This window comes from Spermophilus citellus (genome assembly GCF_964194105.1).
Source record: "Spermophilus citellus genome assembly, chromosome: 3".
NCBI classification, from domain to species: Eukaryota; Metazoa; Chordata; class Mammalia; order Rodentia; family Sciuridae; genus Spermophilus; species Spermophilus citellus.
The window spans coordinates 76,549,028-76,555,027 of NC_138184.1; positions in this window are offsets into that span (position 1 = coordinate 76,549,028).

Consider the following 6,000-nt stretch of genomic DNA (forward strand, 5'->3'; position numbering starts at 1 on the left):
CTTCCTTTGGAGGTGAAGGTTATATTTAGGGGGTTGCATAGGCTATTTGTGTTACATGGAGTAGGGTCAACTAGTCCAGAAGTTTTCGTTTGGGGGCTCTGTTTAAATGGGAGACATTGTTTGGGATTTAATTTAGTATTATTCCTTCCTACCCGAATCAGACTATCAGGGGAGTTTGGGTTCCACCAGACAGCCCCTGTATGTTTACATCCCCATGACTTACAGAAGAAGTCGGCTTTTCTTCCATATAGCTGTGACTGTTTGTGGTTTCGATAGTCCGCCGGGCAAACATAATAATCCAGGTTAGCCAATCTACATTTGGCTTGCATGTCCCTACATCTATAATGTTTGTTTCCATTATCTATGGTACGGAAGGGATTTAATGGAATTTTAGTGGGATCTTTTTCATCAGGGATATCTCAATAGGAAAGACCTATAACCAGCTGACAAATATCTGGGTGGAGAGATGGCTATTAGGTCCTTAAGGGGGCTGTGTGTGAGACAGACCATATTTCCTGTCCAGTAGGATTTATGATCAGCCATCGCTGCTGAATGGGCTGATGAGGATTAGGACTACTGATGGTCAAGGGGAGAATCCATAGTCTTATCCACATGGCGAATATGCAATTTGAGAGGGTTATCAGTCTTTTCCAATTTCCAGCCAGAGTCTGGACAGGGAGCAGGCTTGAGATGAGAGGCATGGATCCAGGAAGTGATTCCGTCTACCTTTACCGCTGTAGGTGTTATAAGTAGCACCTGGTATGGTCCTTTCTAGCGGGGTTCCAGGGATGACACCTGATGTCGTCTTACGTAGACGAAGTCTCCTACTTGATATCGGTGTGGAGTCCCTTCGTCCCCAGGTTGGTAGGCAGTGGCCAGCTGTTTCCACAGGTATCGCTGGGTTCTTTCAAGAGCTTTTAGTCTGTCAAGCAAGGGGGTGTGAAAGGAATCGTTAGGTCTTAGAGTTGGGGTCAGGTCCCTTACTGGAGGAGGGGCACCATAGAGAATTTCATAGGGGGTGAGGTTACACAAAGAAACAGAGGGAGTATTTCTTGCACGAAACAGTGCATAAGGCAGGAGCATAGTCCAATCTTTTATGCTGGTTTCCAAGTTTAATTTCGTCAAGGTCTCTTTAATGGTTCTATTCATTTTTTTTTATTTGTCCTGAGCTCTGGGGTCTATAAGCACAATGTAACCTCCAATTAATCCCCAGGGTCCTGGTTAACCCCTGACTTACCTGGGCCATGAACGTTGGTCCATTATTGGACCCTATTACCTTAGGCAGGCCGTATCTTGGAAAAATATTTTCCAGGATCTTCTTGACTACCATTTGCGCTGTTTCTTTTTTTGTGGGGAAGGCTTCAATCCATCCTGAAAATGTATCTACAAAGATTAGGAGATATTTAAGTCCATATCTTGCTGGCTTAATTTCAGTAAAGTCCATTTCTTAGAATTCTCCTGGTCTGGTTCCTTGAAGGTGTCTTCCTATAGGAAGTTTGGAGGGGTAAGCATTAACCAATTGACAGACCCGACAGGTTTTTGTTACTCGTTCAGCTATTTTTTTTCGCTGTGAGCTGGTTAGTGGAAAACTCTGTTCTTGATCTTTTAGGAATGTTTGCAGTTTCTTTGAACCAAGGTGAGTGAGTTGATGTACATTCTTCATGTAGTGTAGGGCTTTTTGAAATTGCAAGTTGGGTTCAGTGTTGTTAAGGAGTTCAGTGTCAGTGTCCTCAGATGTTAAGTTGTTGGGGTGCTCTGATGTAGTTAAATCTCCTGACTCATATTTCCCCCATATGGAAAGTGTTAACATGGTTACTCTGTTTAGAGCTGCCAATTTAGTCTCTTCATCCGCCCTCCTGTTTCCGACCGCTATGGGATCGTTTCTTTTTTGGTTTCCTGGACAGTGCACTATAGCTAGTTCTTTAGGGCTTTGTATTGCTGAGAGGAGGCGGAGGATCTCATCTCTGTTCTTTATTTCTTTTCCCGCCGAGGTTAATAGTCCCCTTTGCTGGTAGATAGCCCTATGTATATGAGCAGTAGCGAAGGCATAGCGGCTATCTGTGTATATGGTGGCCTTTTTGCCTGCTGCTAGCTTTAATGCCTTCGTGAGGGCGATCAGCTCTGCCTTTTGAGCCGATGTTCCCTCTGGGAGGTTAGAGGACCAGATGACTTTAGTTCTGCTAACTATTGTTGCTTTAGTCTATCGCTTACCGTCCTGGAGAAAGCTGCTGCCATCAGTGAACCATATGACCTCAGAGTGGGGCAGTGGCTGATCCTTTAAATCCTGTTATATACTGGTTTCTTTTGCCAGTATATGTTGACAGTCATGAGTGACGGGTTCTGATGATTGTTCAGGTAGTAGTGTAGCCGGGTTAAGCGGGGCGGGGGGTCCCAATATTATTCTGTCCTTGTCAAGCAACAGGCTCTGATAGTGTGTTATTCTAGAGTTTGATAGCCATCTGTCTGGTGGCTGGCGGATGATGCTCTCTTAGGTCTTGAATGGGGTGATAGTCCCAGGTTCCTGGCTTTTTTTACTGGTAGCAGGGGAGTGTTCCAGGCCGATTGACAGGGCCTTAGGACCCCTAAGGCCAGATATTTCTGAATATGGGGCCTTATCCCATCTTTAGCTTCTTTGCTCAGAGGATATTGTTTAATATTAATTGGGGAGGCTGAGGTTTTTAACTCCATTGTTATTGGAGGTTGTTTTATGGCTAGGCTTAACCTAGCAGTTTTTGCCTAGGCATCTGGGTAATCTGTTATCCATTTCTGGGGTAGCTTGCCTGTTTGATCAGTCTTGGGGGGTGTGAAGAGTTGATGTTCATCTTCTATTGATATAGTTAAAGCCATGACTATAGGAGTTTTTACTGAAGGTTTTAGAAATTCCATTTGGGGGCCTTCAGGGTTAAAAGTCATTCTGGCCCGGAGTTTGGTGAGCAGATCTCTGCCCATCAATGGGGCTGGGCACTCTGGGATCACTAGGAAGGAGTGAGGGACTTTTCCTTTCCCCAGGTCCATGGTCCTCTTAGTTGTCCAAGCCCGATATTTACTGCTGTTAGCCCCTTGAATTAGAGACCTTTTAGTTGATAGAGGGCCCAATGGGGCCTTAAGGGCTGAGTATACTGCCCCTGTATCCATTTCAAAGTTTATTGGGGTCCCCTCCACTTCAAAAGTTACCCTGAGCTCAGGGAGGGGATCCGAGCCCCGACTTTCCTAGTCATCCTCCAGAGTTAGAATGGCTGGCTGGCGTGGCTGTCTCTTTCTAGGGCACTCTTTGGCCCAGTGTCCTTTTTCTCTACAGTAGGCACATTGATCTGAGGCCAGATGTGGCTTCTGGCGTGGGCCCAGGTATCCCTTTCTGTCTCCCTGTCTCCTAACTTCTGGCCTATTTATTGTTGTAACCAGGACCTTAGTCAATGCCTCAGTTTGTCTTTTGCTTCTTTCATCCTCCCTTTGCTCCCTTTCTTCCTCAGTTTCTCTCTTATAGTATACCTTCTCGGCTTCTCTGACTAAATCTCTCAAAGTCATATCTTGTAATCCATCTAAGCATTGTAACTTTCTTTTAATATCCAGGGCAGCTTGCCCAATAAAGGCCATCGTGACAGATGCCTTTTGATCCTCTGCCTGAGGATCAAAAGGAGTATATCTCCTATATGCCTCCATAATTCTCTCCAGAAACATAGAGGGTGATTCATTAGGCCCTTGAATAATCTCTCTTACCTTGGTCAAATTAGTTGGCCATCTAGCGGCTGTTTGGAGACCCGCTATTAGAGCCCGGTGATAAGTGGACAGATGTTCCCTACCTTTAAAGGTGTTGGGGTCCCAGTTGGGTTGGTTCAAGGGGAAGTTGTGTCGGTCGCCCATCTGGTCCGAGGATATTTTTTTCTAGCTTCCAGGAGGATTCTCTCTCGTTCCTCTGTCATGAAGAGAGTCCCTAGGAGCTGTTGGCAGTCATCCCAAGTAGGCTGGTGTGAAAACATCGGCAGGTTTTTTGAGTTCTTTTAGCTGGGCCAGTTTCTTCCGGGGAGGAGGGGCTGTGTGTGCCATGGGGGAGTCATTTGGAGGGCACTGGGCCAGCTCAGCTTCCTCCAATGGTGGAGAGGCTGAGTCAGCAGCAGGGGAATCACTTAGAGGGTGTTGGGGGTTGGGGGATGAGGGCAGGGGATAAGGAGTGGGAGGAGAGTCCAGTAGAGTCAAATCTTGAGATTTAGGGAGAACAGAGGGTGGAGGAGGAGGAGGAGCAGAGGGTTTGAGAGACAGAATCGTGGGGGAAGGAGTAGGAGCGGGGGCAGGGACAAGGAAAGGCTTCACCCAAGGAGGAGGAGATTTGCAGAGGTCCTACCAAGTTAAGATATACGGCTGTTGATCTGGATGGCTATGTGGTCCCGGCTGAAAGACAAAGACAATATCTCTGACTTTTTGAATCAGTGGGGAGTAGAAAGATCCTTCTGGAGGCCATCCAACTCCAAAGGCGGGCCATTCTGTGGCACAGAGAGTCTGCCAGGTCCGGCGTTTTACTGAAAAAGAAAGATTCTGAGCCCTTATGAGGACTTCAGTCCAGTGATCAAGGGTCAGGGACAGAGGCGTGGAATGACTCTGTCCCATAATGAAAGTTACTTGAACAAAGACAGGGACAATACAAACGTGATACAAACACGGACACACAGTAAACAGTAAACGTGTAACACAAGTTCAGAGGCAAAGATTAAAAACAGTGAATTCATCCTGAGAGAAAGAATAGTTGCCGGCAAGACCAGACGGGTTGGCAGCAGAATACAGATGAGGGCACCTTGTCCCTCCCAGAAGGGGGCACCTCCGTCCCCCCCAGAGTCTCCCAAAGCGTCCCTTGAGGAGGCGTGGTCTGTGGCTTCAGGGACACGTCTATCCACCACCGCCAGGGGGAGCTCACGCTCTCCGCTGACAACCACACTCTGCCAACCCAAAACCAGAAAACCAGAAAAACCAGAAGGCTCTGAGAGCTCACGCTCTCCAGCCCAAAAACCAGACTCTGAGCGATCGCAAAGGAAAAACAAGGAGGAGAAGAAGGAGGAGGAGGAGAAGAAGAAAAGGCGCCTTACTTACCCCCCTAAAGGAGTCTTGTTGAGATCTCCCTGTCTGGCAATGCGCAGTTCCCGGCCAACGCACCAAATGTAATGGTCCGGCGAAACATGGGAGGAAGAGACCACAAGAGACTGTCTTATGCAACAGCAGAAGGGAGGGTTTATTTGGAGACCAGCATGCTAGGGCCCAGAGCTCTCTATAGCAAAGAGAGATAGAGCCCTGAGAACAGCTTGAGCAGAGCTTATATATTTTCCCTGGAGAGGGCAGCAAGAGAAGTTACATTTTGTAGTTTGGCAGTTGGGGACAGCTCATTCTGGGAACAAGATTAGCAAACAGTTCACAGTTGGGGACAGCACATCCTGGAAACAAGATTAGCAAACAGTGTTTTGTTAAGCATATAGAAAAACGGAGTGACAAGTACCTATTTTATTAACCTTTCAGGTACTCGTATTTGCGATGATGGAAGAAAACACTGTCTTTGAATTGGTACAAAAGAGAAGATCCAGGCTTAGCGAACCGACGTCATTCACCTAGGGTCACATAACTAGGAAGGAGCTGAACCCGGATTCTGACCTAGGATTATACAAGTTCAAATCCCAAGCGAACCTAACACTTTGAACAACCTTGGACAAGTTACTAAACAGCTCTGAACTTCAGCTTCCTTCACTGCAAAATAGGGTTAGGAAAGGCGGACTGGGTGATCCTCTGCGCCGCGTTCTGGCGGTGGGTTTTTTGAACGTGGACGTGGGTCCGGTGCTGCAGCAGCCTGAGAATTTCCATGCAGAATCCAGTGCCCAAGACCAGTCTCCAGCGACTGCACACCTTCGCGCTGCAACCTGTCTGCGCCCTCCCAGAGGCGTGGTCAAGGCGGGGCCAAAACGCAGAGCGGGAGGGCGCAAGCGCAAAGTCGGTGACGTCAGAGCGACTCGCGGGCGAGCTCTC